Raw genomic sequence first — 11098 nt, 5'->3', positions numbered from 1 at the left:
TCAAAATAATTTTGATTTGAGCTCTAATTTGCGTTATTTTTACAGTTACAGATTGGGGATGATAATAATGTGAATTTTTGTTTGAATAAGTTGTTTTTAAGACAAGCATTATTGTTATGCTATAGGTATCAATGGGAAAAATGGTGCTTATTTCCAACTTGTGGAACTGCCATGAATGCGACTCTGTGCCTATTTATGGTGTAAAAATTCCCTGGAACCTCCATTAAAATAGCCTTGCAAATAAATGACGGTTGACTAACACAGACAGTAACGTGAGTTTACAAAGTTCTCTGAGGAACAGAGTTTTGTAGAAAAGTCGACGAAGATGGGATTCGAACCCATGCGTGCAGAGCACAATGGATTAGCAGTCCATCGCCTTAACCACTCGGCCACCTCGTCTAACAGTGGCACACGCATGCTGTTTGACGCAGTCGGTGAAGTGCACGGTGGCCGTATCTCTAATTTGTGTTATTTTTACAGTTACAGATTGGGGATGATAATAATGTGAATTTTTGTTTGTGTTAGTTGTTTTTAAGACAAGCCTTAGTGTTATGCACTACACATCGGGGGGAAAAATGTGTGCTTTTTTCCTGTCGATTTTGCCGTCAAGTGTCAGGGCAAATTGGTTCTCTTTGCCGAGGTGAGGAAAAGACAGGGTGTGCTCTTGTTTTCTGGACTCAATCAAAATAATTTTGATTTGAGCTCTAATTTGCGTTATTTTTACAGTTACAGATTGGGGATGATAATAATGTGAATTTTTGTTTGAATAAGTTGTTTTTAAGACAAGCATTATTGTTATGCTATAGGTATCAATGGGAAAAATGGTGCTTATTTCCAACTTGTGGAACTGCCATGAATGCGACTCTGTGCCTATTTATGGTGTAAAAATTCCCTGGACCCTCCATTAAAATAGCCTTGCAAATAAATGACGGTTGACTAACACAGACAGTAACGTGAGTTTACAAAGTTCTCTGAGGAACAGAGTTTTGTAGAAAAGTCGACGAAGATGGGATTCTCTTTGCCGAGGTGAGGAAAAGACAGGGTGTGCTCTTGTTTTCTGGACTCAATCAAAATAATTTTGATTTGAGCTCTAATTTGCATTATTTTTACAGTTAAAAATTGGGGATGATAATAATGTGAATTTTTGTTTGAATAAGTTGTTTTTAAAACAAGCATTATTGTTATGCTATAGGTATCAATGGGAAAAATGGTGCTTTTTTCCAACTTGTGGAACTGCCATGAATGCGACTCTGTGCCTATTTATGGTGTAAAAATTCCCTGGACCCTCCATTAAAATAGCCTTTCAAATAAATGACGGTTGACTAACACAGACAGTAACGTGAGTTTACAAAGTTCTCTGAAGAACAGAGTTTTGTAGAAAAGTCGACGAAGTTGGGATTCTAACCCATGCATGCAGAGCACAATGGATTAGCAGTCCATCGCCTTAACTACTCGGCCACCTCGTCTGACAATGGCGCACGCATGCTGTTAGACGCAGTCGGTGAAGTGCACGGTGGCCGTATCTCTAATTTGTGTTATTTTTACAGTTACAGATTGGGGATGATAATAATGTGAATTTTTGTTTGTGTTAGTTGTTTTTAAGACAAGCCTTAGTGTTATGCACTACACATCGGGGGAAAAAATGTGTGCTTTTTTCCTGTCGATTTTGCCGTCAAGTGTCAGGGCAAATTGGTTCTCTTTGACGAGGTGAGGAAAAGACAGGGTGTGCTCTTGTTTTCTGGACTCAATCAAAATAATTTTGATTTGAGCTCTAATTTGCGTTATTTTTACAGTTACAGATTGGGGATGATAATAATGTGAATTTTTGTTTGAATAAGTTGTTTTTAAGACAAGCATTATTGTTATGCTATAGGTATCAATGGGAAAAATTGTGCTTATTTCCAACTTGTGGAACTGCCATGAATGCGACTCTGTGCCTATTTATGGTGTAAAAATTCCCTGGACCCTCCATTAAAATAGCCTTGCAAATAAATGACAGTTGACTAACACAGACAGTAACGTGAGTTTACAAAGTTCTCTGAGGAACAGAGTTTTGTAGAAAAGTCGACGAAGATGGGATTCTCTTTGCCGAGGTGAGGAAAAGACAGGGTGTGCTCTTGTTTTCTGGACTCAATCAAAATAATTTTGATTTGAGCTCTAATTTGCATTATTTTTACAGTTAAAAATTGGGGATGATAATAATGTGAATTTTTGTTTGAATAAGTTGTTTTTAAAACAAGCATTATTGTTATGCTATAGGTATCAATGGGAAAAATGGTGCTTTTTTCCAACTTGTGGAACTGCCATGAATGCGACTCTGTGCCTATTTATGGTGTAAAAATTCCCTGGACCCTCCATTAAAATAGCCTTGCAAATAAATGACGGTTGACTAACACAGACAGTAATGTGAGTTTACAAAGTTCTCTGAAGAACAGAGTTTTGTAGAAAAGTCGACGAAGTTGGGATTCTAACCCATGCATGCAGAGCACAATGGATTAGCAGTCCATCGCCTTAACTACTCGGCCACCTCGTCTGACAATGGCGCACGCATGCTGTTAGACGCAGTCGGTGAAGTGCACGGTGGCCGTATCTCTAATTTGTGTTATTTTTACAGTTACAGATTGGGGATGATAATAATGTGAATTTTTGTTTGTGTTAGTTGTTTTTAAGACAAGCCTTAGTGTTATGCACTACACATCGGGGGAAAAAATGTGTGCTTTTTTACTGTCGATTTTGCCGTCAAGTGTCAGGGCAAATTGGTTCTCTTTGACGAGGTGAGGAAAAGACAGGGTGTGCTCTTGTTTTCTGGACTCAATCAAAATAATTTTGATTTGAGCTCTAATTTGCGTTATTTTTACAGTTACAGATTGGGGATGATAATAATGTGAATTTTTGTTTGAATAAGTTGTTTTTAAGACAAGCATTATTGTTATGCTATAGGTATCAATGGGAAAAATTGTGCTTATTTCCAACTTGTGGAACTGCCATGAATGCGACTCTGTGCCTATTTATGGTGTAAAAATTCCCTGGACCCTCCATTAAAATAGCCTTGCAAATAAATGACAGTTGACTAACACAGACAGTAACGTGAGTTTACAAAGTTCTCTGAGGAACAGAGTTTTGTAGAAAAGTCGACGAAGATGGGATTCTCTTTGCCGAGGTGAGGAAAAGACAGGGTGTGCTCTTGTTTTCTGGACTCAATCAAAATAATTTTGATTTGAGCTCTAATTTGCATTATTTTTACAGTTAAAAATTGGGGATGATAATAATGTGAATTTTTGTTTGAATAAGTTGTTTTTAAAACAAGCATTATTGTTATGCTATAGGTATCAATGGGAAAAATGGTGCTTTTTTCCAACTTGTGGAACTGCCATGAATGCGACTCTGTGCCTATTTATGGTGTAAAAATTCCCTGGACCCTCCATTAAAATAGCCTTGCAAATAAATGACGGTTGACTAACACAGACAGTAACGTGAGTTTACAAAGTTCTCTGAAGAACAGAGTTTTGTAGAAAAGTCGACGAAGTTGGGATTCTAACCCATGCATGCAGAGCACAATGGATTAGCAGTCCATCGCCTTAACTACTCGGCCACCTCGTCTGACAATGGCGCACGCATGCTGTTAGACGCAGTCGGTGAAGTGCACGGTGGCCGTATCTCTAATTTGTGTTATTTTTACAGTTACAGATTGGGGATGATAATAATGTGAATTTTTGTTTGTGTTAGTTGTTTTTAAGACAAGCCTTAGTGTTATGCACTACACATCGGGGGAAAAAATGTGTGCTTTTTTCCTGTCGATTTTGCCGTCAAGTGTCAGGGCAAATTGGTTCTCTTTGACGAGGTGAGGAAAAGACAGGGTGTGCTCTTGTTTTCTGGACTCAATCAAAATAATTTTGATTTGAGCTCTAATTTGCGTTATTTTTACAGTTACAGATTGGGGATGATAATAATGTGAATTTTTGTTTGAATAAGTTGTTTTTAAGACAAGCATTATTGTTATGCTATAGGTATCAATGGGAAAAATGGTGCTTATTTCCAACTTGTGGAACTGCCATGAATGCGACTCTGTGCCTATTTATGGTGTAAAAATTCCCTGGACCCTCCATTAAAATAGCCTTGCAAATAAATGACAGTTGACTAACACAGACAGTAACGTGAGTTTACAAAGTTCTCTGAGGAACAGAGTTTTGTAGAAAAGTCGACGAAGATGGGATTCGAACCGATGCGTGCAGAGCACAATGGATTAGCAGTCCATCGCCTTAACCACTCGGCCACCTCGTCTGACAGTGGCGCACGCATGCTGTTAGACGCAGTCGGTGAAGTGCACGGTGGCCGTATCTCTAATTTGTGTTATTTTTACAGTTACAGATTGGGGATGATAATAATGTGAATTTTTGTTTGTGTTAGTTGTTTTTAAGACAAGCCTTAGTGTTATGCACTACACATCGGGGGGAAAAATGTGTGCTTTTTTCCTGTCGATTTTGCCGTCAAGTGTCAGGGCAAATTGGTTCTCTTTGCCGAGGTGAGGAAAAGACAGGGTGTGCTCTTGTTTTCTGGACTCAATCAAAATAATTTTGATTTGAGCTCTAATTTGCGTTATTTTTACAGTTACAGATTGGGGATGATAATAATGTGAATTTTTGTTTGAATAAGTTGTTTTTAAGACAAGCATTATTGTTATGCTATAGGTATCAATGGGAAAAATGGTGCTTATTTCCAACTTGTGGAACTGCCATGAATGCGACTCTGTGCCTATTTATGGTGTAAAAATTCCCTGGAACCTCCATTAAAATAGCCTTGCAAATAAATGACAGTTGACTAACACAGACAGTAACGTGAGTTTACAAAGTTCTCTGAGGAACAGAGTTTTGTAGAAAAGTCGACGAAGATGGGATTCGAACCGATGCGTGCAGAGCACAATGGATTAGCAGTCCATCGCCTTAACCACTCGGCCACCTCGTCTGACAGTGGCGCACGCATGCTGTTAGACGCAGTCGGTGAAGTGCACGGTGGCCGTATCTCTAATTTGTGTTATTTTTACAGTTACAGATTGGGGATGATAATAATGTGAATTTTTGTTTGTGTTAGTTGTTTTTAAGACAAGCCTTAGTGTTATGCACTACACATCGGGGGGGGAAATGTGTGCTTTTTTCCTGTCGATTTTGCCGTCAAGTGTCAGGGCAAATTGGTTCTCTTTGCCGAGGTGAGGAAAAGACAGGGTGTGCTCTTGTTTTCTGGACTCAATCAAAATAATTTTGATTTGAGCTCTAATTTGCATTATTTTTACAGTTAAAAATTGGGGATGATAATAATGTGAATTTTTGTTTGAATAAGTTGTTTTTAAGACAATCATTATTGTTATGCTATAGGTATCAATGGGAAAAATGGTGCTTATTTCCAACTTGTGGAACTGCCATGAATGCGACTCTGTGCCTATTTATGGTGTAAAAACTCCCTGGACCCTCCATTAAAATAGCCTTGCAAATAAATGACGGTTGACTAACACAGACAGTAACGTGAGTTTACAAAGTTCTCTGAGGAACAGAGTTTTGTAGAAAAGTCGACGAAGATGGGATTCGAACCCATGCGTGCAGAGCACAATGGATTAGCAGTCCATCGCCTTAACCACTCGGCCACCTCGTCTAACAGTGGCACACGCATGCTGTTTGACGCAGTCGGTGAAGTGCACGGTGGCCGTATCTCTAATTTGTGTTATTTTTACAGTTACAGATTGGGGATGATAATAATGTGAATTTTTGTTTGTGTTAGTTGTTTTTAAGACAAGCCTTAGTGTTATGCACTACACATCGGGGGGAAAAATGTGTGCTTTTTTCCTGTCGATTTTGCCGTCAAGTGTCAGGGCAAATTGGTTCTCTTTGCCGAGGTGAGGAAAAGACAGGGTGTGCTCTTGTTTTCTGGACTCAATCAAAATAATTTTGATTTGAGCTCTAATTTGCGTTATTTTTACAGTTACAGATTGGGGATGATAATAATGTGAATTTTTGTTTGAATAAGTTGTTTTTAAGACAAGCATTATTGTTATGCTATAGGTATCAATGGGAAAAATGGTGCTTATTTCCAACTTGTGGAACTGCCATGAATGCGACTCTGTGCCTATTTATGGTGTAAAAATTCCCTGGACCCTCCATTAAAATAGCCTTGCAAATAAATGACGGTTGACTAACACAGACAGTAACGTGAGTTTACAAAGTTCTCTGAGGAACAGAGTTTTGTAGAAAAGTCGACGAAGATGGGATTCTCTTTGCCGAGGTGAGGAAAAGACAGGGTGTGCTCTTGTTTTCTGGACTCAATCAAAATAATTTTGATTTGAGCTCTAATTTGCATTATTTTTACAGTTAAAAATTGGGGATGATAATAATGTGAATTTTTGTTTGAATAAGTTGTTTTTAAAACAAGCATTATTGTTATGCTATAGGTATCAATGGGAAAAATGGTGCTTTTTTCCAACTTGTGGAACTGCCATGAATGCGACTCTGTGCCTATTTATGGTGTAAAAATTCCCTGGACCATCCATTAAAATAGCCTTTCAAATAAATGACGGTTGACTAACACAGACAGTAACGTGAGTTTACAAAGTTCTCTGAAGAACAGAGTTTTGTAGAAAAGTCGACGAAGTTGGGATTCTAACCCATGCATGCAGAGCACAATGGATTAGCAGTCCATCGCCTTAACTACTCGGCCACCTCGTCTGACAATGGCGCTCGCATGCTGTTAGACGCAGTCGGTGAAGTGCACGGTGGCCGTATCTCTAATTTGTGTTATTTTTACAGTTACAGATTGGGGATGATAATAATGTGAATTTTTGTTTGTGTTAGTTGTTTTTAAGACAAGCCTTAGTGTTATGCACTACACATCGGGGGAAAAAATGTGTGCTTTTTTCCTGTCGATTTTGCCGTCAAGTGTCAGGGCAAATTGGTTCTCTTTGACGAGGTGAGGAAAAGACAGGGTGTGCTCTTGTTTTCTGGACTCAATCAAAATAATTTTGATTTGAGCTCTAATTTGCGTTATTTTTACAGTTACAGATTGGGGATGATAATAATGTGAATTTTTGTTTGAATAAGTTGTTTTTAAGACAAGCATTATTGTTATGCTATAGGTATCAATGGGAAAAATTGTGCTTATTTCCAACTTGTGGAACTGCCATGAATGCGACTCTGTGCCTATTTATGGTGTAAAAATTCCCTGGACCCTCCATTAAAATAGCCTTGCAAATAAATGACAGTTGACTAACACAGACAGTAACGTGAGTTTACAAAGTTCTCTGAGGAACAGAGTTTTGTAGAAAAGTCGACGAAGATGGGATTCTCTTTGCCGAGGTGAGGAAAAGACAGGGTGTGCTCTTGTTTTCTGGACTCAATCAAAATAATTTTGATTTGAGCTCTAATTTGCATTATTTTTACAGTTAAAAATTGGGGATGATAATAATGTGAATTTTTGTTTGAATAAGTTGTTTTTAAAACAAGCATTATTGTTATGCTATAGGTATCAATGGGAAAAATGGTGCTTTTTTCCAACTTGTGGAACTGCCATGAATGCGACTCTGTGCCTATTTATGGTGTAAAAATTCCCTGGACCCTCCATTAAAATAGCCTTGCAAATAAATGACGGTTGACTAACACAGACAGTAACGTGAGTTTACAAAGTTCTCTGAAGAACAGAGTTTTGTAGAAAAGTCGACGAAGTTGGGATTCTAACCCATGCATGCAGAGCACAATGGATTAGCAGTCCATCGCCTTAACTACTCGGCCACCTCGTCTGACAATGGCGCACGCATGCTGTTAGACGCAGTCGGTGAAGTGCACGGTGGCCGTATCTCTAATTTGTGTTATTTTTACAGTTACAGATTGGGGATGATAATAATGTGAATTTTTGTTTGTGTTAGTTGTTTTTAAGACAAGCCTTAGTGTTATGCACTACACATCGGGGGAAAAAATGTGTGCTTTTTTCCTGTCGATTTTGCCGTCAAGTGTCAGGGCAAATTGGTTCTCTTTGACGAGGTGAGGAAAAGACAGGGTGTGCTCTTGTTTTCTGGACTCAATCAAAATAATTTTGATTTGAGCTCTAATTTGCGTTATTTTTACAGTTACAGATTGGGGATGATAATAATGTGAATTTTTGTTTGAATAAGTTGTTTTTAAGACAAGCATTATTGTTATGCTATAGGTATCAATGGGAAAAATGGTGCTTATTTCCAACTTGTGGAACTGCCATGAATGCGACTCTGTGCCTATTTATGGTGTAAAAATTCCCTGGACCCTCCATTAAAATAGCCTTGCAAATAAATGACAGTTGACTAACACAGACAGTAACGTGAGTTTACAAAGTTCTCTGAGGAACAGAGTTTTGTAGAAAAGTCGACGAAGATGGGATTCGAACCGATGCGTGCAGAGCACAATGGATTAGCAGTCCATCGCCTTAACCACTCGGCCACCTCGTCTGACAGTGGCGCACGCATGCTGTTAGACGCAGTCGGTGAAGTGCACGGTGGCCGTATCTCTAATTTGTGTTATTTTTACAGTTACAGATTGGGGATGATAATAATGTGAATTTTTGTTTGTGTTAGTTGTTTTTAAGACAAGCCTTAGTGTTATGCACTACACATCGGGGGGAAAAATGTGTGCTTTTTTCCTGTCGATTTTGCCGTCAAGTGTCAGGGCAAATTGGTTCTCTTTGCCGAGGTGAGGAAAAGACAGGGTGTGCTCTTGTTTTCTGGACTCAATCAAAATAATTTTGATTTGAGCTCTAATTTGCGTTATTTTTACAGTTACAGATTGGGGATGATAATAATGTGAATTTTTGTTTGAATAAGTTGTTTTTAAGACAAGCATTATTGTTATGCTATAGGTATCAATGGGAAAAATGGTGCTTATTTCCAACTTGTGGAACTGCCATGAATGCGACTCTGTGCCTATTTATGGTGTAAAAATTCCCTGGAACCTCCATTAAAATAGCCTTGCAAATAAATGACGGTTGACTAACACAGACAGTAACGTGAGTTTACAAAGTTCTCTGAGGAACAGAGTTTTGTAGAAAAGTCGACGAAGATGGGATTCGAACCCATGCGTGCAGAGCACAATGGATTAGCAGTCCATCGCCTTAACCACTCGCCCACCTCGTCTAACAGTGGCGCACGCATGCTGTTTGACGCAGTCGGTGAAGTGCACGGTGGCCGTATCTCTAATTTGTGTTATTTTTACAGTTACAGATTGGGGATGATAATAATGTGAATTTTTGTTTGTGTTAGTTGTTTTTAAGACAAGCCTTAGTGTTATGCACTACACATCGGGGGGAAAAATGTGTGCTTTTTTCCTGTCGATTTTGCCGTCAAGTGTCAGGGCAAATTGGTTCTCTTTGCCGAGGTGAGGAAAAGACAGGGTGTGCTCTTGTTTTCTGGACTCAATCAAAATAATTTTGATTTGAGCTCTAATTTGCGTTATTTTTACAGTTACAGATTGGGGATGATAATAATGTGAATTTTTGTTTGAATAAGTTGTTTTTAAGACAAGCATTATTGTTATGCTATAGGTATCAATGGGAAAAATGGTGCTTATTTCCAACTTGTGGAACTGCCATGAATGCGACTCTGTGCCTATTTATGGTGTAAAAATTCCCTGGACCCTCCATTAAAATAGCCTTGCAAATAAATGACAGTTGACTAACACAGACAGTAACGTGAGTTTACAAAGTTCTCTGAGGAACAGAGTTTTGTAGAAAAGTCGACGAAGATGGGATTCTCTTTGCCGAGGTGAGGAAAAGACAGGGTGTGCTCTTGTTTTCTGGACTCAATCAAAATAATTTTGATTTGAGCTCTAATTTGCATTATTTTTACAGTTAAAAATTGGGGATGATAATAATGTGAATTTTTGTTTGAATAAGTTGTTTTTAAAACAAGCATTATTGTTATGCTATAGGTATCAATGGGAAAAATGGTGCTTTTTTCCAACTTGTGGAACTGCCATGAATGCGACTCTGTGCCTATTTATGGTGTAAAAATTCCCTGGACCCTCCATTAAAATAGCCTTGCAAATAAATGACGGTTGACTAACACAGACAGTAACGTGAGTTTACAAAGTTCTCTGAAGAACAGAGTTTTGTAGAAAAGTCGACGAAGTTGGGATTCTAACCCATGCATGCAGAGCACAATGGATTAGCAGTCCATCGCCTTAACTACTCGGCCACCTCGTCTGACAATGGCGCACGCATGCTGTTAGACGCAGTCGGTGAAGTGCACGGTGGCCGTATCTCTAATTTGTGTTATTTTTACAGTTACAGATTGGGGATGATAATAATGTGAATTTTTGTTTGTGTTAGTTGTTTTTAAGACAAGCCTTAGTGTTATGCACTACACATCGGGGGAAAAAATGTGTGCTTTTTTCCTGTCGATTTTGCCGTCAAGTGTCAGGGCAAATTGGTTCTCTTTGACGAGGTGAGGAAAAGACAGGGTGTGCTCTTGTTTTCTGGACTCAATCAAAATAATTTTGATTTGAGCTCTAATTTGCGTTATTTTTACAGTTACAGATTGGGGATGATAATAATGTGAATTTTTGTTTGAATAAGTTGTATTTAAGACAAGCATTATTGTTATGCTATAGGTATCAATGGGAAAAATGGTGCTTATTTCCAACTTGTGGAACTGCCATGAATGCGACTCTGTGCCTATTTATGGTGTAAAAACTCCCTGGACCCTCCATTAAAATAGCCTTGCAAATAAATGACGGTTGACTAACACAGACAGTAACGTGAGTTTACAAAGTTCTCTGAGGAACAGAGTTTTGTAGAAAAGTCGACGAAGATGGGATTCGAACCCATGCGTGCAGAGCACAATGGATTAGCAGTCCATCGCCTTAACCACTCGGCCACCTCGTCTAACAGTGGCACACGCATGCTGTTTGACGCAGTCGGTGAAGTGCACGGTGGCCGTATCTCTAATTTGTGTTATTTTTACAGTTACAGATTGGGGATGATAATAATGTGAATTTTTGTTTGTGTTAGTTGTTTTTAAGACAAGCCTTAGTGTTATGCACTACACATCGGGGGGAAAAATGTGTGCTTTTTTCCTGTCGATTTTGCCGTCAAG

The 11098-nt window shown here is 38.7% G+C and overlaps 3 non-coding genes across 3 annotated transcripts; all 3 read right to left on the bottom strand.

The window, feature by feature from the left end:
• Positions 1-317: 317 nt before the first annotated feature.
• On the bottom strand, positions 318-399 carry TRNAS-GCU (transfer RNA serine (anticodon GCU)). The gene has a single exon. It is a non-coding gene; the product is annotated as a tRNA-Ser (tRNA).
• A 5162-nt stretch (positions 400-5561) lies between these two features.
• TRNAS-GCU (transfer RNA serine (anticodon GCU)) lies at positions 5562-5643 on the bottom strand. The gene has a single exon. It is a non-coding gene; the product is annotated as a tRNA-Ser (tRNA).
• Positions 5644-10805: 5162 nt separating this feature from the next.
• TRNAS-GCU (transfer RNA serine (anticodon GCU)) lies at positions 10806-10887 on the bottom strand. The gene has a single exon. It is a non-coding gene; the product is annotated as a tRNA-Ser (tRNA).
• Positions 10888-11098: the final 211 nt, after the last annotated feature.

Source organism: Pelobates fuscus, chromosome 1, assembly GCF_036172605.1.
Source record: "Pelobates fuscus isolate aPelFus1 chromosome 1, aPelFus1.pri, whole genome shotgun sequence".
Taxonomy (NCBI): Eukaryota; Metazoa; Chordata; class Amphibia; order Anura; family Pelobatidae; genus Pelobates; species Pelobates fuscus.
The sequence above is the reverse complement of the archived record's forward strand: the minus strand, read 5'-3'. Positions and strand labels throughout refer to the sequence as shown.